The 21,534-nt window shown below is 33.6% G+C and overlaps 1 protein-coding gene across 5 annotated transcripts in view; it reads left to right on the top strand.

Annotated features, from left to right (window-relative positions):
• LOC145313214 (ankyrin repeat and BTB/POZ domain-containing protein 1-like) overlaps window positions 1–19,466 on the top strand; it is a 68,255-nt gene extending 48,789 nt beyond the window's left edge. For 4 of the 5 annotated variants that reach the window (XM_080152509.1, XM_080152508.1, XM_080152510.1 and 1 more), the window contains 2 exons: window positions 17,232–17,280; window positions 19,405–19,466. The gene's annotated coding sequence lies outside the window, so the exon portion shown is untranslated. Of the gene's footprint in view, window positions 1–5,792; window positions 5,863–17,231; window positions 17,281–19,404 lie in introns of those variants that run through there. The other variant, XM_080152507.1, reaches the window with a different exon arrangement.
• The last annotated feature ends 2,068 nt before the right edge of the window (window positions 19,467–21,534 follow it).

Here is a 21,534-nt window from a genome sequence, read left to right as displayed (position 1 = left end):
ATGGAAATATTACTCTTATTCATAATATAAAGATTATATATTAGGTATGATATCATATTCATACTTTGATTAGGTATATCATAGCATGGAAATATTACTCTCATTCATAATATAAAGATTATATATCAGGTATGATATAAATACCAAGGAAATCCCCTACAAAAAAAAATGGGGGGGGGGATTTTTTGTTTTTTGGGGGGTTGGGGGTGTCCCACCCCCCAAGAAAATAGCCTAAAACCACCACAGGACCAGTAGGTATATTCCCTAAAGAGTAGAATCCGATCGGTTCAGTGGTTACCGAGATCTTAAGGGACGGACGGACAGACAGACAGACGGACAGACATCGTTCTACTTTGTATTATAGGTATTCAGACAAAGAATCTGTTCTCAATAAACGGCATGAAATCTTCTCTAAGTGTATCCACAGAAAATATCACCTTCTTAAGAAACTAAAGAATGTAGCTAGGGTTGGGCCGGAAACTTTTTTGGCCGGATACCGGATATCCGGCTGATTTCAAATACCGGATATCCGGTAACCGGCCGGATATCCGGCCAACGCCGGATATCCGGCAAATATCCGGTTATCCGGCCAAATTACCGGATATCCGGCCGGATAACCGGCCAAATTACCAGATATTAAAGTAGTAAAAAAAAATTTCTTCAGAAATCTTATATAAATTTACATAAAGTTAAACTAAAAATAATAAAAAAATAATAAGAAAATCATAGCCATTTAAGATTTTAAAAAGCAGAGAATTTTGGTGTAAAGTATAAAAAATTATAGAGCCGGATATCCGGCCGGATAGTTTCAATATCCGGTATCCGGCCGGATATTAAAAATGGCCGGATATCCGGCCACACCGGATATCCGGCCCAACCCTAAATGTAGCTGTTCAAAATTAGTGTATTTTTATGTAAAATTAAATATGGTGATAAATCTCCTAAACTTTTTTGAAAAAATTATCCAATTATGTTATAAAAATCAGTATCTTTGTGAAGATTGCGAAAGCATGAAACTTTAAGTTAAAGATAAATAAAATTGAAGTAAAAAACGTTGTTTTACTATAAAATAAATAATGATATATATGTTATATTTTATCAATGTTAAAGCTTTGATTTATTCATATATTCAATATGCTATTTAGATTATGACAATGTGCATGCTTTACATAAGTAAGGCAAGAAAAGAATTACATTTACAACATATATATAATATATATATATTTACATACATATAGTGGCATGCACAGTGATTTTCCAGGGGAAATTGAAATTAAGGGGGGGGGGGTGAATGACTTTTTATCTTGACATCAATTGTTGGTGGTTTATTCGGGTGCGTCTATACCCTTTTATTTATAAAACAGGGGGTGAATACAACCTTTTCAAAGCAACTGCTATGCCAAATCATAGTGCTGTAAATATTTTTTTTATATTTTAAGTCTTGCTACAAAAAGTTGCACCACTCCCCTCCCCCCTTCTTTACAATTATTTGGTTTGCTAACTCTAAATGTTGTCATCCTTGTATTTTACATTACAGCCTCTGTTAAAAAAGAGGGTTCTGATATTAGACGAATTATTTTTTAACAACCATATTCAGTTCTGCGAAAATTATGTCTAAATTATCTTTTTAATCTACCCTTTTCAACCTAAACTATGTTTTATCTGTTTCATACTATGATAGATGATTCCTCAGGTACAATATTGAAAACGTTGCAACTCTATAATTACAGAAAGTCTACATTTTATATTTTAGCTTCTGATATACTTATTATTATCCCGTTTCTATGATTTTTGGAATATTGATTCCTACAATGGTTAGGTACGACATTATAGTCTATGCAACTCTAATAAAATGTAAGTATATCCATGTAAAGCAACCTGTGTTTGATTATTTTTACGATAGAAAAAAAGTCTTTAATCATAGTTAGGAAAGCATTGAACAAAAATTTTATACCTATAGAGGTGCTTTGCCTCTTTACAAGTTTATAGCTTATGTATACTTTGATGTATTCAAAAAAGCTATAATTCTTGTAGAGAGGGGGGTGTTGTAACTTTATCGCGACGTAAAGGAAGTAATTTGAGGAAATCAAATGTCGTCTTCAATTTATGTTTTTTTGGACACGTCGTCTTTTATTAAAAAATTATTCAAATATTTTTTAAAAAGGACACTCCTCTTTATATTTTTATTTCAACAAGGATAACAACATCCATAGAAGCAAAGCTCTACAATCAGAAGGAAGGACAAACAAACAATAACTCTTATAGTGTGACAGAATGAAATATGTACTTAATTCTTTTTGCAAAATTAATTCAAATAGCAATCAATAAAAGGATAGCAATCAATCAATAACGAATTATTCACATTATATGTATATATGAATGATATATATTAAGGATTAAAAACTAATAGGGAAATTTTGCGGGCATGGAGGGGATAATTACTTTAGTCCCCAAAGTTTTATAATAAGGTTTTTCTTAAAAATTTGCATTAATATATCAAATTGATATAATAAAGTATCTTATTTATTGGCTTAAATATCCTATTTTACTAAGCAGGTTTTTTTTGTATATTAAGATCTCAAAACTACTTAACTGTGTTTTCTCTTTTAGGTAAGCTTATAAACTTCGTTTTAAGCGATTTTTCTAGCCCCTTGATTATACAGAGCTCCATTATGCTTGGGGTATAACCGCTAGTATAAAATACAGCATGATTAAATTTGCATTAATGTTGTGGGAATGTCATTAGGACAAATTATTTAACAGAAATTAAAAGAAATTGTACTCTATCCCTTTCAATATGAATTTTTATTGAAATTGTATGATTTAAAACATATTAAGAATTTAAATTCTGGGTATGTATTAAGTAATAAAAACTAATTTATGATAAGAAACTAAGAGTAGTAAATATTTGGAGTGTCCTTTCAATCTCCTTTCTTTTAGGAATTTTTATGTCTGTTTTTATGATTATTAACCAAAACAAAACTAAAAAAAAGACAATAATGTCGTCTTCAACTTGGGAATTGAAGACGACATTTGATTTCCTCAAATTACTTCCTTTAAGTCGCGATAAAGTTACAACAGGGGAATCTTGTATCAACTCTTGTAATAAATGTAAATGTGAAAATGTAAAGTGGCAATATTTTAGAAAATATTTTTTGGCAACAGAAAAGCTTTTTTATAGTCTTCCTAGAGTTTACTTTAAAAGGACACTACCTTAAATCAATTCGTAATCACTGAAAAATAAAATATACTCCTACCTAATTGAAAGATAGGTATATTATATATAACAGGTTTTTTTCAAAATGGTAAATTCAATCGATTTCTTCATTTCTCCATTATTACCTGAGGGGGTCACTAAACCTATGAGGCCTAAACTAGCGATTATTTTTACAAAAAGCTACCCTCCCCTTTTCAATTTATTTGTATAATTAGGGGGCGAGGAAAACAAATTCAAAACCATGTTTACCTTTTAAATCAGGACATTTGAGGGATGAAAACTCCCAATTGAGGAGGGGAATATTCAAATGAATTTCTTTAAAGTTGTACCATTTATTTATGTCTGAGAAAGTTTGTATTTCAAATAATTGAAAACTACTTTCTAATAGCTGGTATTGACATTATCATATATTAGATTTAAATATGATTTTTTGTTTAAATAAAACTCAGTCCAAACTCACTCTACAAAGACTTGTTGGTTGGTCTGTTGATCTATAAAAAACATTTTCTTGTATGGCTAAAAAACCGATTAATATTCGCTTGATTAGAACCGTTTCTCAGTCATACCGAAAAATCATTTTCAGCATAGTACTATAGACAATTTTAAGCGAATAACAAAACAAAAATCAAATTTAATCTTAATTTTTTTTTCATTTTAGTGTCCGCGGAAAAGATGTCTATAATATGATGCGATTAATAACTATTCTTGAAGGCTTCCTATTGTTGAACGAATTTTTTTGTTACTAAAACATCATGCAAATTTTCAGAACAAAATTAATCTTAAAATGAAGATATAAAGACAAGATTAAAAAGGTAGATTTGATGAAACTTTAACACGATCTTAAAACTGTAAATACTAAATAGTATAAAAAGGTATTCATACACTATACATATATTTGTAATGTGTTTGAGTGTGTTTAATATTACTTTGGCACATTCAATTTAAAAATACAAACTTTTTCGTCTGCTTCTGACTTTTAAACATTGCCAAGTAAATGCTAGAGGTACCTTCCTTTACACAACTTATAATGACGCAAAATTATATTTTCTTATGGAATATTTAACTTTAAACAGAGTTTTAATGCTATCTTTCAATGGATTAATAAAAATGATATCATAGAAAATCTCTAATAGGATTGTCATGTAAATTTTGAATTATTTTTTTTCAGTATGGCTTTGAAACCGTTTGACATCCGAAGGATTAGAACCAGTTCTGGACCATATTAAAAATCATGTATTGTATCGTATTTTACACATTCTTACACAAATAATAAGATAAAAAATATAGTATTTTGTTATCCGGTGACAATAAGGGCCGAAGGCTCAGGCTAACTAAACTGCAACTAATCTTTTTAATTTTTACTTTTCTCTCTGCGGACAGCTGTCTATAATACAAAGCGATTAAAACCTATTAAGCTTTTGCAAGGAAATATCTCTTTCTTAATCTTTTCTTTTGTAGAGTTTAATTTATAATATATTCGGTTAAAAATGTAAATCATCCTACAATTTTTTTTGTTTGAAACTTTATACTTCACAACTTACTGAAATAATTAAGATTTCCATTCTAGGGTAGCTTCGCATAGGTCTTAAGATGGTTTCATTATTTTTGATTGATGTATTTTTTTCATTCTTTAAATACAGAGCCTCCAAATGCTATAGGCTAATCCATTAAGGTACCCTAAATTTAAATAATCTCAAGCCCTGAATTGATATAACTACCTGCCTGAATAGACTATTACATATATACAGGGAGGGAGGGGACATTGGGCTGTTTATTACATCGGTCCCCAAAGTCTCATTCGTTGTCTTGATAACCTTGGGGACTTTTATTGAATTTTGATTGGTTGGTTCATTTAGTTGAGTGTCCAAACGTTTCAACTACTAATTGTAATCTACAAAAGGTGTAATTTTGTGTATCGCCATTGGGGATGTACATCAATTTATCGGCCATTGTCTTATCCCTTTATATCCCTGGTTATATCTGTCTGCTTGTTTGTATTTGTGTATAACTATCTATCTATCTATCTATCTATGCACTGCACACAAATATCACAAGTAAACAAGTTATTTTGTTGATAAGTAAGGAGTTATAGTGTAGAGTTATACTCAACTAGTAAATTCAAGAATTTAGTGTTAACTATTATCTTAAAGCAAAAAGTTTATGAAAATTGTTATTTGTTTTTAAAGAATGTTTAGTTGTTAAACTTAACTATTTCAACAATTATTAAAAATACTTATAATAATGATATTCTTGTTTTTAATAGCAGTTGTGAAGTTTATTACACTATTATTTTGCATGTTACTTAATTTGCTGCTTTTAACCTAGCATTTAATTAAGGCTTAACAATTTTATTGTAATTATTGAGAACTAATTTTGGAAACGGTGATGGGAAAATCTTCACCATAAGTCTGAAACTTGACCAAACAGTTAAAAAGTTTCCATGGAAATTAAAGGCCTACAGTTCTAATCCTTTTAGAGATCTTACAGGACAAACAAAAACACCTAGTCCTACATAAACTAATTAAGTATACAGAGTCATTAAAAGATAATTATAAACTTAATATTTATGTTTTAGAGATAATAATTAGTGTGAGGATCAGTCAACGCTTAGTTTAATTATCAAAACTGTTTTTACAAAATGTCTGCTAATGAAGGTATAATATAATATAATTTATTCCGGAAAAACAGAAGAATACAATGATTACAATGGAAAATAGCCATGTGGCTATACGGATCGAGTAAAAACACTGTGCGTGTTGTTAGTCTATCCGTTTACAAAAAATACTATTACAATTTACAGTAAAGTTTATAAGTTTTATTTAAAGTATAATTGCATCCATATATCATGTATCTACTGGTTGCCTATAGGGGATGTCGTGGTTGTGATAATAACAATATCACACCAATCACTGTTGTGATTATGGTCCATAGGACCGACATGCCATTTGGTTAGTCCACACACCATGCTGTCCTTATCCTGAAAAAGGTGACGTGCACCAGATCCAAGCGTCAAAGAACACGGTGTGACCATATGACCGTTGGTTTCCCATTGGTGGGTTGACGGGGGGGGGGGTTTGGAGGTGGGGTTCCTAGGTGAAATCGTTGGTCAGATTTGGCTCGGTCATGTAGAAATGACCGAGTCATGACCCACAGTGTCGACTAAAATTAAATTAAATTAAGTTGTAAATTGTGTAGTAGTGATTCGATCTCTTAATTCAAGGCATCGTTAAGACATTTTTAAAATTGTTAAAATATTGAAATTTTGTGGAGACTAAAGCAAAGAGTAAAGAAAAAATTGACCTTGGGCTAGATTTTTGTATAAGATATTTAAAAATTTGGAAAATATGTATAGAAAAATTCGCTGAATTTCGGTTTAACCTTTAACATTTCCAGGAATTTAGAATATTTTTGAGTAGTATGATGATATTAATATTAATATTGGGGTAGGGCAGGAAACGTGCAAATTTGGGGAGGCTAAGGAGCTTTGGGTGGCCAGTGAGGCTATTGCCTACACACAAACACAGAAACATACACATAAACATAAACACACGCATTCATTTTTCATACAGCAATGTATTTAACGAACACACGACCCATATGTTATAGGCGTGCGTTGTTGTTGTTGCTAGGTTCCCGGGAAATTCGTCCCTAGCATCCCTTCCCCTTTATTCCCTTTGACAGCAATACTAAGGATTCACTAGAGGTGTCAGTGAGGTCAAAGAAGCCGAAAGTGTCGTCTTGAAAAATGGTTGACCCGGGTGGTAATAAAAGGGGGTGGAGAAAAAAGACTGACATTGGGGGAGGAAGCTGCCTTTGCGCAATTTTTGATCTTTGACCTGGCCGGTTTTTGTCTTTGTTTATTATTATTTAATATGAAAAATAGGGGTAAATTATTTGTAAAGGCTTGCCGGGACATGTCACGTGACATGATTAATTCTATTTAATTGCGACTTTATTGTTAACTAATCATTGCTCTTCCGGTGCTCATACGATTACCATCAAGTTACGTATATTTTTAAATCTGCCGATAAGTTAAATACTAAGTTTTTCTGTCATGGTTGATCATAGCAACCTACGGCTATTGATCGACGCTGCAGAGGAGGTCCTGGCTCCCTCTCCCGAACCCGAGGTTGGCGGCCCCGTTCCCTTTGCGGTTCCAGATCCTCTGCCAGCTCCGCCGATAGTTTATTCGAGTGAAATTGCTGACTGGTATTATTTTGGGAAGGGCCTGCGCACTAGCTTTCGCGATGCGTGTCGGCTAGCTTTTCGCGCAGGTCTGCAAGAGATTCCCAACCGCGAGTCACTCAGACTTGTCGACGAAGGCATTCGGCTGCACCGCCTTCTAGGCGATGCAATGCCTACTGTCGACCGCTCGCGTGAGGACAACATACATGAGTTGTCGGTCCTCGAGGCTCAGTGCAATGATTACAAGGAGGCAGTCTTAATGGCTACCTCTGCGTATGATATTGTGCTGGACCTCGAGTCGACCATTGAGATTAGTGACAGCGAGCCCGGCCTCGATGGCCAGGTCTATGATGACTGGTCCGAGTCAGAGGCTGGATCTGCCGGAGCTAGGTCCGATGTAGGCGAAGCTGGAGACGATGCCGCTGGAGACGACGCCGCCCCCCGTGCTGAATCCGAGATCTCCGACGGCCCCACCTTCGAAGAGGATTCCGAGTCTGAACACGAGGAGCGACGCGAGCCTAGCGTCGAAATTCTGGATTAGTTTACTTTTATTCGATTTAATTCATTTGCCATCAGATTTAACTTAACTATGCATTTATGACAAAAAATAATAAATATATGTATTCACCATCCTATTATGTGCAAGAATGATTAAATTAATTTGAATATTCCTATATGGATAATAGAACGAACAATGATATTAATAAAGACTCATTCGGCTAAAAACTAGTCACTCCACAATATTTATCTTTTTTGGTTAGATAGATCCAAAGCTATTCTATAATTATGCTTAGTCCACTGTTATTAAGTGTTTTAGCACCATGAAAGATTCGATTTAATAATTAAAATATAGATTGTTTACTTTTGCGACTTAATGAGATTGTTGAACTTAATTTGTTGGGTAGATAGATCCAAAGCTGCTCTATAATTAAACTTTGTTCGTTTGAAAAAAAAGAAAAAAGTATTTTTGTTTGCTGTTAATAAGTATTTAAATCGGCTGAGAAAAATTTGGCGTTACGTAATCTGTTCAATAAAATATAGAGTGTTTGCGTATATAACTATTTAAGTTTTAATTGGTAAAGGTATCGCTGCCGTTAACAATTTATGAACTGCTGCCTAAGAATTTAAATAAGCTTTGTAATATATGATGTAATTGCGATTGCGTCAACTTTCACTGTGTGAATTTAATTTAATTTAAAGAAAAAGTACACACATATCTATATCGTGTGCATCTACTCTAAAAGACTGAGAGTGTGTCTGTTAATTTCCTATAACAATGTTTTGCTTGACCTTGTAATTATAATTTATAATTAAAACGAAGCATTATATAAGATAAAATTGCGCAGCTATTTTCCTAACTTAGTAATAAATGCAAGAACACTTTCCTGTTAAATTCGTTCTTGTTCTCTACGGCTTTAATTTCAGCTGGTAAATTATTCCAGATTACTGGAAATCGGTAGAGCGGTAATGCTTTCAAATAGGAACGGTTTGTAAATTGAACATGATAATCGTTATCATTCCTTAGCTCTCTATTTCTGATGTCTCTATTTAGTTTCCAGGTATTGTCAAAAGTTGCTGGTACCTTTTTGTTTTTATAAAGGTACATGAATCTGGCAGTGTTATATAGTATTAATTTCTTGAAGGGGAGTATTTGCAAGTCAATAAATAAATCCTTAGTATGAGCCCTATTCTCTTTTCTGCATATTATTCTTACTGCCTTTTTTTGTAGATTCATAATAGGTTTAATATAACTTTCTGGAATTCCTACAAATAATGGGGAACAGTAGTCTAATAAAGATTTCAAGTATGCGTTATATATTAAAATTAAATGGCGTTTGTGTAATAAATTTTTCATCATTTTCATTGAGAATATAATTTTACTTATCCTTATCCTTAAGTTGTCAAGATGATATTTATAAGTCAGCTTATTATCAATTAAAATTCCAAGGTGTCTACAAAATTTTTCCTTTTCATTCGGGGTTAGCGTTAATTTGGTAATTTTCTCAGGGGAATTTTGCCCTTCATCATTCATATCGAAATAAACCGGGAATTCATTCAAAAGTCCTAGGTCTATGTTAGTTAAAAAACGATCATTTCTGGGAAGTCCAAAGATTAATATTTTAGTTTTTTTCGGGTGGAGGAGGAGTTTATTATTACTGTACCAAGCTAATAATTTAGTGTGTTCGCTAAATTAATAAGATTCGTTAAATTATCGCTTTCTAAAAATGCACAATTATCATCTGCAAATAAATAACTTAATAATGTTTCCGAGCATGCATTAATATCGTTTATATAAATTAAGAAAAGCAAAACGCCCAATATTGACCCCTGTAAAACTCCCCAATCAATCGTTACAGTGTTATTTGAATTTATTCCTTTGTAAAAGACTTTTTGGCGTCTGTCCTTAAAGTAGCTCTCGAACCATTTTAGTGCATGTCCTCTAACCCCCAGATTTTCAAGTTTTTTTAAAAGAATACTACGATCTAACATATCAAAACATTTTCTTACATCTAGAAGAACCACCATGGCGATTCTCCCAGATGCAAGACACGCTGTAATTTTGTTGACTAGATGTAAAATGGCATGATAAGTTGACCTGCCTGGTCGGAATCCATACTGTAATTTATTAAAGAATCTTTGCTGTTGTAAAAAGTCCAGTAATTGTATATATACACATTTTTCTTGAATTTTTGAAAAACTATTTATTAATGAGACACCTCGATAATTATCGAGTAAGAAGAATGGTCCGCTCTTATGGATTAATATAGTCCTTGTGACCTTTTGCTTATCAGGCATCTTGCCTGTTTCAAAGCTAAGATTTATTATATGCAAAAGCGGTCTAATTATAGTTATTCTTACAAAGTTGACTAGGTATATACTGACATCGTTGTCATCAGAGCTTTTTTTATGCTTCATGTTTCCTATTAGTTCTAATAAAAACCTTTCGGTTATTGGTCTTATAAAAAAACTATTTTCAGCCGGGGGAGGTAGGTAGTTGTGGAAAGTGCTACTATTAATTTTGGGTAGCAGTGGAGTGAGATTACGACCAATATTCGCTAGGTATTCATTAAACTTGTTTGCTATTTCAATGTCCTTATAGATCTTAGTACCCTCGGTTTCAATGTACTCTATCCGTGTATCCTTCTTACTGGTCCCCATTGTATCCTTTAATACGTCCCAAAGCTTTTTAGAATTTCCACCCGCATCGAGTATTCTTTCTCTATAGTGTAACTTTTTTGCCTTCCTGTTAGCCCTGTTAAAATTGTTCCTATAACTTCTATATCTTTCTGCGTCCTCTAATGAATTTTTACTTGCTAAAAATAATTGTCTTTTTTTCAACCTACATTTTCTTAACTCTTTGTCCATATGTTGGTTTATCGGTGTGTTGCGCTCTCTGTTGTTAACTGGTTTTAAAGGAATGTTTTTATTCATAATATTCAAAAATTTTTCAATAAATATTGTGTAAGCTCTGTCTACGTCTGTCTTTTCATTCATCACTTCTCTCCAGTCGGTAATCGCTAGCTCTGTCCTAAATTTTTCTAGATTTTCAGCATTGAAAGATCTTTTAGAGTGAGAAGAAGATTTATGCGAACTCTTTGGAGGGTTTTTTAGTTGGATTAGGTTTACTAACATGTAATGATCTGAAATATTGGTTGGTATTATTCCGCATAAATCTACTTTTCCTATGATGTCTTTGCAGGCTATATTATCAATTAATGAAAAGGTATTATTTGTTACCCTAGTGGCCTTACTTATTGTTGGGATAAATGCATTTGATATTAAGCTATTAAATAATGAACTGGCTTCGGAATTAGGTTGGTTTAATTTAAAAAGGTTTATATTAAAATCCGAAAATATAATTATTGGTATATTAAGATTACTCAAAAAATCTAAATGTGCTTCAAGTATTTCCAAAAAATCGTTAATGGCTGCATTCCTAGTTATGCCTGGGGTATTTGGGGGACGGTAAATATTGAGTAATATAAATTTCTGATTACTTATAGTGATGTTTAAGGTTATGCATTCATATATTCGGTCCCTAAAGAATTCTTCATCGCTCATTACTGTAACAGCTATGCCCTTACTTATTAAAAAGCCTACTCCTCCTCCACTTCCTAACGTCCTATTTTTCTTAAAATATTGATATCCGTTAAATGTTAGGTCTACCGAGTGCCATATTTCTTGCATTGCTAAGATATTTACTTTAGACTTCCCTGAGTTTAAGTTGTCTATGAATAATGAAATGTCGTTATACTTGCTCAAGATAGACTGAATATTAATAGAAAAAGTAGACAAATACTTTGTGTTTGTAGAATTCATAAAGTCTTTAATAGATTCTTCACTATAATAATCGCATGAAGGTAAATTAAAATCCTCGACAAACTCTAAGTAATTGTTGCCGTAAAGAACTTGACATTTCAAATCTAATCTTAAGTCTTCATTAAGTTCAAGAATGCTCCTATTAATTAATTGATGTAAATTTGCTACGTTATTATCGTCGACATTAATGGCCCTAACCTCGGCACGAACCGTTTCTCTCAATACATTAATATCATCATCATTATTGTTATTATTAGCTACTATTTCATCCTCCATCAGATTGTAATGTCTTAAATCTTATTTCGAAATCGAATTTACTACACACCTTAATGTTATTGACACCGTGGCTGACCAAACATGTTTCCCTGTTGGTCCACCCCCTCCCCCTCCCACCCGCCCTCGGTCCCCCCCCCCCAGGGAACCACTTTGGGTCTGGTAAAATGGTCAAATTGCATCTCAGTCTCCTCGGACTCTACCCTCCCCCCCCCCCCAAGCTGACCGAGTGTGTTCCCCTCTTTCTAATTTTTTAAAGTTCTAAATTATCCGCTTAGGTACCTAATATATTGGATACAGTCATAATTAATACTATCATATGAAAGGGAGATAAAATAAACATAGACAATTTAAATCATATCAAATAGCAGTAATGCAAAAAAGAGTATATCAGTTTAGATTATAAAGATCTTAAAAGTTTACCGTTTGTGATTTATATAATTTATTGCTGGGTTTCAAAATCTACGTAATTAAAAGCAAAAATATGTTCGAATAAATATTTTTATATCAATTAAAACTTTAGACATTATACGATTTAACAAAATAACAAAATGCAAATCAATACAATAATTATGTCGGCCAAAACTATTCGATTATGTAAAGAAAAGAAATCAACTATATGATTTAGTAAAATACAATTTAATAAAGTGATTATGTCGAACAGAAAGTTGTACGATTTGTAAAAGGGAAAGAAAAGAAAAGCGTGAAAAAAAATATTACTTATTTGCTGGGGTGTATGTAAACAGTGTGAATCATTAGCTCTTAATTCGCTAGAGGCAAAAGAAGTGCCAATGCAACTAAATATTATAGACGTAAATATTAACACCCTTTATGTAATTTAAGAGCTCATTTGTGTTAGTTAGACTTTTACAAAGTATGCGATATTAATTAATATTCACTAGTATCGACCGGTAATAAAGAAAATGGAACGAATATTACTGTGTTACATTTAAATGATATACATTATCAAATACTATGATTACTAAAGAAACTATATTATGTTTAAGTAAAAACTTGCCGATTGGACCTGCTTGATTATATGGGCCGCAGGTGGACCTAACTCGCCGCAGGTGGCCTAGTGTTCATATGACATAATGACATAATGCTGCCATGATCAAAACTTGCCGCGGGTGGCCTGGGGTTCTTAGTTTATGATTTATAATACCCGCATTACTAATCCGCGGGTGGATATGACTTGCCGCGGGTGGCCTAATGTTATGAAGATTTACCCGCATTTATTTTAACTTAGCACTAAATGCATGATAATGAAAATAACCGGGTGCTGTTATTTAACCGCGGGTGGTTAATCAGTTGTGTAGTAACCTGTTAATAAACCGCGGGTGGTTAGTCAGGTATGTATGTGACCTGTTAATAAACCGCGGGTGGTTAGTCAGGTGTATAAGTGACCTGTTAGTAAAACCGCGGGTGGTTAATCAGGTAATGTGTCGCAGTTCCAACTGTTAGTGAACCGCGAGTGGTTAATCAGTTACCAGTGGTTTGCTGTGAGCTGCGGCATGTTCGCGGCTTCCTCTGCTTCTTCGGTTCCTCCTCTTCGATGGCCTCTGTCAAGGTATCATTGATCGCTGTATCGATGGACGGGGATACATTCCTGGAGGTGTTTCTGGTATTCTCTGCAGAGGAAGTTCTCGAATCCTTTTTCTTCTTTAGGTCGGACATTTCACTCTCAATGAGGGTGAGAGCTATCTCACTCACCATAGCATTGTCTACCATCTTGTCCGATAAGCTAGCCGTATCCGTATTAATCTTCTCCTTCGTTTCATTAATTCTTTGTTTCAGTGGTCCACCCTGTGGAAGCTGACGTATAATTGAGTCCTCTGCATCCAGCGTAATTTCTGGGGGTAGTATTCCGAATCTGTTCTGAAGGGGAGTGTTGAATTTCAGCTGCTTCACGGCTGGGCTTCTGTTGTTTTCATCGAACAGTTTGAGCGGTGTGAACGCATGCTTTCTCTTCTTATTAACCGCCGGTGCTTTCCTGCTGTTGTCTGTATCCTCGATATTTGTCACTCCATCTATGACGACTTCCTCAGTTAGGTCGTCTTCCTCATCCATTAGCAGGGGGTTCTGTTTCGTTGGGTTTAGCATATCAAGCAGGTGCCTTTCATTAGAACGACCGTTAATGTAGGCTGGCTGTGCAAAAGGGCTCTGTTTATTCTTGGATCTTATCCACTTCTTCTCATCGATCACCGGAGAGATAAGCTCCTTGAGTGTGCGACCGTATGGGTTTTGAACGGTGAAAAATTGCTGCTGTTTGTTTCTGAGGCTAAATACGATGCGTTGACCTCTCAGGTATGCTCGGTGTACCTCATTGTGTCGGCAGAGCCAGGATAGTACATCTCTGTCAAGGGCAGTGGTATCTATACCTATCCTGCATGGGTAGAGCTTGCCAGACCGGACTGATTCTGCGTATGATTTGCTGGTGGAGAGATTCTGCTCGTTGAGGCCGTCCACATGAGCTCTCTTGTGCTTCAAGATTGCGTCCAGGTAGTATCTTGAGCGTAGCCGGATTATAAAATTGCGTGGAGCTGTTATGTCCCTGTTATTGCCTAATGGGTGGCCGTATTCTATGCATTGCATCCAGGAATCAGGGACTTCCTCTAGTTCTCCGTGCTTGTTAGCATCCATAAGGCAAGGTTTCAGCAGTTTGTCGAAAATATGTTGCACTAGCGGCTGGCCAGATGTTGAATAGTCTGCGTAGTTGTGAACCTTGATCGAAAAAGATCGGTCTCTCCGTTCGCGTTCGTTGATCTGTAGGATCTGTAGGGTGGAGAGTTGCTCTAATTTCTCCACTCTATTGTCGTAGTGGATAATCATTTCATCTACCTTGGTCTTCAGTGCTAAATCGGACTTTTGGATTGAGCTCTTCAGGTTGTCGATGCTGTCCTGGATTGCTTGGATCTTCTCCTGATTGTCTCCGCCTCCTTGCTTGAATAATTCCAGGTCATCTTCAATCTTCTTGATTCTATCGAGCTGGTCTGAGGTGTTAAAGTTGTTTTCACCTTTCATAATCTTAGATAGGATGTTGACGAGCACTGTGGCTCCAATATTGCCATTGGAGCGGTTGGCATATTGGAAAACTATGTCCTTGATTTTGTCACTTGTCTCCGATTCCGCCATTTTGGTGATTGGTTCTGAAAGATAAATGAGATTATGTAAAAAGGGTCAATTTAATTTATTTTCACTTTAATTAAAAAAATAAAATAGACAGAAAATTGGCCTGTAGCTTGTGAAATTCACTTGTGTGTTTATCGGTAGTATTTAAACTAATGCACTTTAACTTGGTGCACGTGTTCACAATTTTTCGTTCTTTATTGTTTAATTGACCAATCACCAGGCTGGAGTTGTCACGTGATTTAATGCTCACTGTGGTTGGCTGGACCTATAGCCAATAGTTTTCTAGCTCTATGTATCACGTGGTTATATCTGTTATCCTATTGGTCTGCGATGTGTGGTGCTGGCAGGCAAGCTAGGTAATTGTACGGTGAGTACAATTTGGTGCGGTTTGCGGTAAGATAAGAAAGGGGGTGATTCACGTTCAGCTATATTGGGGGGGTGATGGGGAAGAAAGTAGATTTACGTGGACACTAAAATATGTGTGACCATCACCGATGGAATGCTGAACTGAACTGAACTGAACTGAACTGAACTGAACTGAACTGAACTGTATCATTTATATTTATTTTATTAGCAAAGATTTAATACGTTTAGTGTCTTTTCTAAGCAACTCTAAATAATCAATGTCAGAAATTATATACGACTTTTAAAAACATGTAGGTATTAATTGAAGCTTTTTAAAAATGAAATCTCTATATGATTGACAAGTCCTATTTTTTTAAAAGCGAAGCTTTTCTACAGTGTGGGTTTTTTTATGAGAACTTTTTTGAAAGCAATTTTACCCCACCTATAGTTATCAGAATTTAATGATTAATGGCTTATTTTCTTCGTTTTTTAATGCAATTAATAAAACAACAAAAAATAATTTAGTTTTATTTAAAAAGTACAGTAAAATGTAAAATTCAAAACTTAGGTGTCAACATCTAAAAATGGTTTTAGCGCATTTTTCTTATGTTCAAATCTTCTACCTTTTGCAAGAATGGCTGCAAAACGCTTCAAAGTTGAGATATTGAGCTAAAAATTTATACAGATACTATTGGGGACATGTGCTAGAATATATCAAAGGCCATAAATCAATCAAAGAGGGAGTACTGGCCCCCCAAAGTTGACTCCTGAAAATCCAATTTTTTTCTTGCAAAGGGTAGAACACTATTTTTAGATGTTGTCACATAAGTTTTGAATTTTACATTTTACTGTACTTTTTGATTAAAAAAACTGAAATATTTTTTAATGTTCTATTAATTGCATTAAAAAACGAAGAAAATAAGCCATTAATCATTAAATTCTGATAACTATAAGTGGGGTAAAATTGCTTTCAAAAAAGTTCTCATAAAAAAAACACACTGTATAATTAGGGTTGGTCCGTCCGTACGTCCGTCCGTCTGTCCGTCCGTCACGGATAGCTTTTTCCGTTAATTTAGACATGTTTGAATTGTCCTATCGATTTCAAATTTTGCATGGTGATTCCTGTAATAGTTAGGTACGATTTAGAAAGTGTAGCAACTCTATAATCATTACTAGAATGTCCGTAAGTCCATTTTAAACATGTTGATTTTTTTTACATTTTTAACAACAAATTTGTATGTGACCTAATTATCCGATTGGTCTGATTTTTGGTATACTGATTCCTGGGACAACAAACTACAATACTATAAGCGAAGCAACTCTATAATCAAGTCCTAAAAATGTAGGTATGTCCATAATCATTGTCCTATATCAAGCAGTTTTTCAACAAATTTAATTACAATTTTGCTTTGAGAGCTTCGCTTTTATGGATGTTGTCATCCTTGTTAATATCTAAAATGGGGATTCCTAAGACTATTAGGCACAATCTAACTTAAAGGCTTGGATTATCAATTTATATGAAACTGAATTGATTTTAAGTAACTTTAGGTCAAAATTCATTTAGAGTTGTTTTCCTTTTTTGGATGCCATCATCCTTTGTGACTCTGACTTAAGTGACTTTTAGTTTTATTTAGCTATAAAATTTAAAACTATATTTATATTTGACATTTGAAAATGCACAGATCTGTACACAGTTAATTCAATATATTAATTTTTATCTTACCCAATATCTAATTAATTCACCCTCGTATAATTCAAGGAAAAGTTGTGTTTGTTGGATCTATATTCAGAGATGTTGTAGCTGTTAGGTAAGTCATTTCCCAGTATGGCTTCAAAGCCGATCAATATCTGCTGTATTAGAACTGGTTCTTAGCCATACTAAAAAATCATAAATCGTATCATTATAATAGCAAGTTTTCTACAAATCTTAAAATAGAAGTCATAATAGTAATACCAGTTTTGTTAGCCCCTGTCATTCTACCCCTCTTGGGCTAACAAAAGTGGTTTTCGTCTTATAATTTTGATTTCAATTTCCGCGGAAAGCTGTCTATAATACGATGCGAAAAAAAAACTATTCTCTTTAGGATTAATTAAGACCTGCTCTCAGCGTTTTTATGCTACATTTGTATTCTAAGGGGTAGAGAAGAGCAGAAAAAATAGCCTTAAACCACCAAATAATTAAAATCTAAAATGAATAGCCTAAGACCACCCTGGGGGCTTTGTTGAGCTATCATAAAATGGAGAACTCTAACGATTCAGTAGTTAGCAAGATCTTAAGCTGCAGACAAAAATCATTTATATTTTTAGAATACATGGTAATTTTATGTTATTAGCTTGAAGGTTTATTTCTCTAAAAAAAATAATAACTAATAAACTAAACTAAATTATTTAAAAGTGTAACTATGGCATTATCTTTGTAAATTTACTACAGCTTAAAGCACGATAACTTTCTACTTTAATTGTTATCAATAAAGAAATGTAAATTAACATTATTTCGAAGATCCTGATATGTTGACCAGCGGTAAAAAAGTTTTCATTGCTGTCTACACTTCAATATTACATTTTAATATTATATCTTATTTGATGAAAATGATCAGATAAAGAAGAAAAAAGTAATATATGTTAGGTATAGGGTGGATGAACGGTTAACAGGAATAGGGGAGGGGAGGGGGGGGGGGGTTCAAGAGGGTTCTGAAAAATGGTATTCTTGCAAAATGGTCTTTGAAATGTCACAGAAAAGATACAAGGACGTCCAAGCTCTTTATTTTTTTTTTGCGGGGGAAGGGGAAAAAATTAGGGGTTTTAAATTTTAAGGGGGGATAAACGACTCTTTTACCCCCTCTTCTATGACGACCCTGGAAAGGAATATTGCACCTTAAGGATAAAATTATTCTATCCCTTGGACATATTGGTATTTTTCTTGATAATAACCAACTTTTTCAAAACGAAAGCATATAAAGCACCTTCTTATTTTTCTTATATTTTGATGAATTATTTTAACTTTAAAACTTTGTTTTGCTATTTTACGTGAACAGCAGGGAAAATGGCATGAAAAGTTTTGTAGGAAAGTCAAACAAAACTGTTGTGGCATGATCTTTCAACTCTCAACAGATTTATTGGTTTCTACCTAACCACACTTTTTTCATCCATCTATCTATCTATCTGTCTTCTAGTTAAAATAAAATGTTTGATTTTAATTTAGGATCAGTAAACTTTTGAAAATGTATAATATTTAGTATTTACTACATATATCTATAATTATATGTTTTTTTATAAAGGTTTTGTTTCATTAAAGCTCTTAAAATTAAAACTACAGGGTCCGATATCTTAGGCATTTTGGGATAGCTTCTTTTATATCATGGCACGCTTTAAGCTATTGACTTTCTCTATCCCTATGTTCAGAGTGCAGCCCCTAGAGGCTAGGTGCTTATTATCTTGTAACTTACATGACTGTTATTTTAGGAAAAAACTAAAGAAATAGAAAAGTTGCGTTATCTATAATACAAAGTAGAACGATGTCTGTTTATTTGTTTGTCTGTCTGTCTGTTTGTCTGTCTGTTTGTAGCGAAGGATCTCGCTAACAACTGAACCAATCAGGTTCTCCTTTACAGGGTAGCTTCTCATAGGTCCCGGGAAGGTTTATAACTATTTTCTTGGGGGGTGTGACACCCCCAACCCCCCCAAAAATGAAAATTACCCCCCCCCCAAAAAAAAAAAAAAAAAATTTCTTTTTAAAAATAAAATTAAAATAGTGGGGTCGACTACCACCCCCCTTCCCCCCCCCAAAAAAAAAGAACACACCCCCAAAAAACTTTTTTAAAATTTTCTTTTAAATCTAAAATAAGAAAAATTGGTTTGATAAAACCTCTTGGGGCGAAGCCGCTAGTAAAAGTATAAAGTTATCAAAATGTTTAAATTAATTTTAATTTTAGTGAACGGTTTCCGAAGAGGGGTGAAACCATATTTGGTTCTGAATTTTTCATGGGCTTTGGAGGTAACATAATAACATTTTTAGTAAAATTAAAAGCATTAAAATCTATTTTTCCTAAAATTCATAAAATCATTAACAATATTAGTGTATAAAAAGAACGGATGCTTTCCCTCAAAGTGCCCAAAAAACACTGAAAACCACCTCCTTACTTTTAAAATAAATTGGGATTTTCCCCTATGCATGATAGCACAAACCCTGAAGGGCTAATCAGTTTCATATATAACCAAACCTAACTTGACCTAAAGCACTATATATTCAAGCAATAAACTAACCGGCCCCAAACCTTTTTTTTCTATTTATTTCTATACCTGACAAGGCTTATTTAGGAAAAACAAAAAAGAATATTTTAACATCAAACAGATATAAATATTTTTTTTACTTTCTAGGTAAAGGTGCAAATCCTTGTGTGATGGCTGCAAGATTGGGGGCTAAAGTTTCAATGGTTGGAAAGGTTGTTTTAATATTTCTATTTTTTTATGTTTTGTCCTTTTTCAGTTTTTACCTAATTATATTTACGGTAGCGGCTACGCCCCTAGTGGCCTCTAGAGAAACTTAACTTACAATTTTAGTTTTAAACAGAAATGAAAAAAAATTGGGTAAGGTCTTTTTTACTAAATGCGATTTATCAGCGGCTGGAAAGATCCTTCAGTATAGACAGACACTTTTATTAATATTTAAGGATAGACTTAATTTATTTTATTGATTAATTGATTGGACAATTTATTGGGGTTTCATAAGATTGTCTTCCAACTACCTAATTGTGTCTAATAAAACGGACATTGTTTTTGTAGGTAGGAGATGATGAAAACGGTTCATCTTATCTGAAACATTTTCAACAAGAACAAATTGATATCAAGTAAGTAAAAATATTTTTAAAAATTTGGAATTGGGTGAGTTTTTTTTTTAGTTTACAAATATCTATTTTCTAAAAATGTCAAAAACATGTTCATTTTTTAAGGCATGTCGAAACAGTGAAAGATATAAGTTCAGGCGTAGCCACCATTTTTGTTGAATCAAGTACAGGTTGGTTAAAATTTTTTAAAGCGATATAATAAACTTCCAATTAGTGCTGTAAATAAAACACTGTTTAGTGTATGAATTGAATCTTATTAAGAAAGACAGGATGTGTAAACATTGTGCTAAAACTTGCAAAGAAATTGCAGTATCTGGCAAGAAGGAGTAGCTAGGATTTAATTTTAAATGGATTCTAACTTTTTAAAGGCACATTGTCCGTTTTTTGAAACTTTTGAAAATCTAATGCATTATTAAGGAGACCTCTGAATAAACACAAAAATATTAAGTTAAATAAAAATCATAGCAGTCCTGAAAGAAAATTACAGCTAATTTGGTCCTTCTATTATAAACAGAAATCTTTTCTATTTGTTAAGTAAAATGTCATTCATCAAAATTATGTTATTCCAGGAGAGAATGAGATAATAATTGTACCTGGCGCCAATACTAAACTTACTCCTGTTGATATTATTATAGGAGAGAATGAGATAATAATTGTACCTGGCGCCAATGCTAAACTTACTCCTGATGATATTATTATAGGAGAGAATGAGATAATAATTGTACCTGGTGCCAATGCTAAACTTACTCCTGAAGATATTATTATAGGAGAGAATGAGATAATAATTGTACCTGGCGCCAATGCTAAACTTACTCCTGAAGATATTATTATAGGAGAGAATGAGATAATAATTGTACCTGGCGCCAATGCTAAACTTACTCCTGAAGATATTATTATAGGAGAGAATGAGATAATAATTGTACCTTGCGCCAATGCTAAACTGACTCCTGATGATATTATTATAGGAGAGAATGAGATAATAATTGTACCTGGCGCCAATGCTAAACTTACTTCATTATAGGAGAGAATGAGATAATAATTGTACCTGGAGCCAATGCCAAACTTACTCCTGATGATATTATTCTAGGAGAGAATGAGATAATAATTGTACCTGGAGCCAATGCCAAACTTACTCCTGATGATGTTGATAAGGCTGAAGACACCATCAAAGGTTGCTCAGTTTTGTCTACCGTTTTAGAGATTGACCCAATGACTGTT

This window comes from Acartia tonsa, chromosome 3 (genome assembly GCF_053477335.1).
Source record: "Acartia tonsa isolate MP-2025a chromosome 3, ASM5347733v1, whole genome shotgun sequence".
Lineage (NCBI taxonomy): Eukaryota > Metazoa > Arthropoda > Copepoda > Calanoida > Acartiidae > Acartia > Acartia tonsa.
This window is presented reverse-complemented; position numbering and strand designations above follow the sequence as displayed.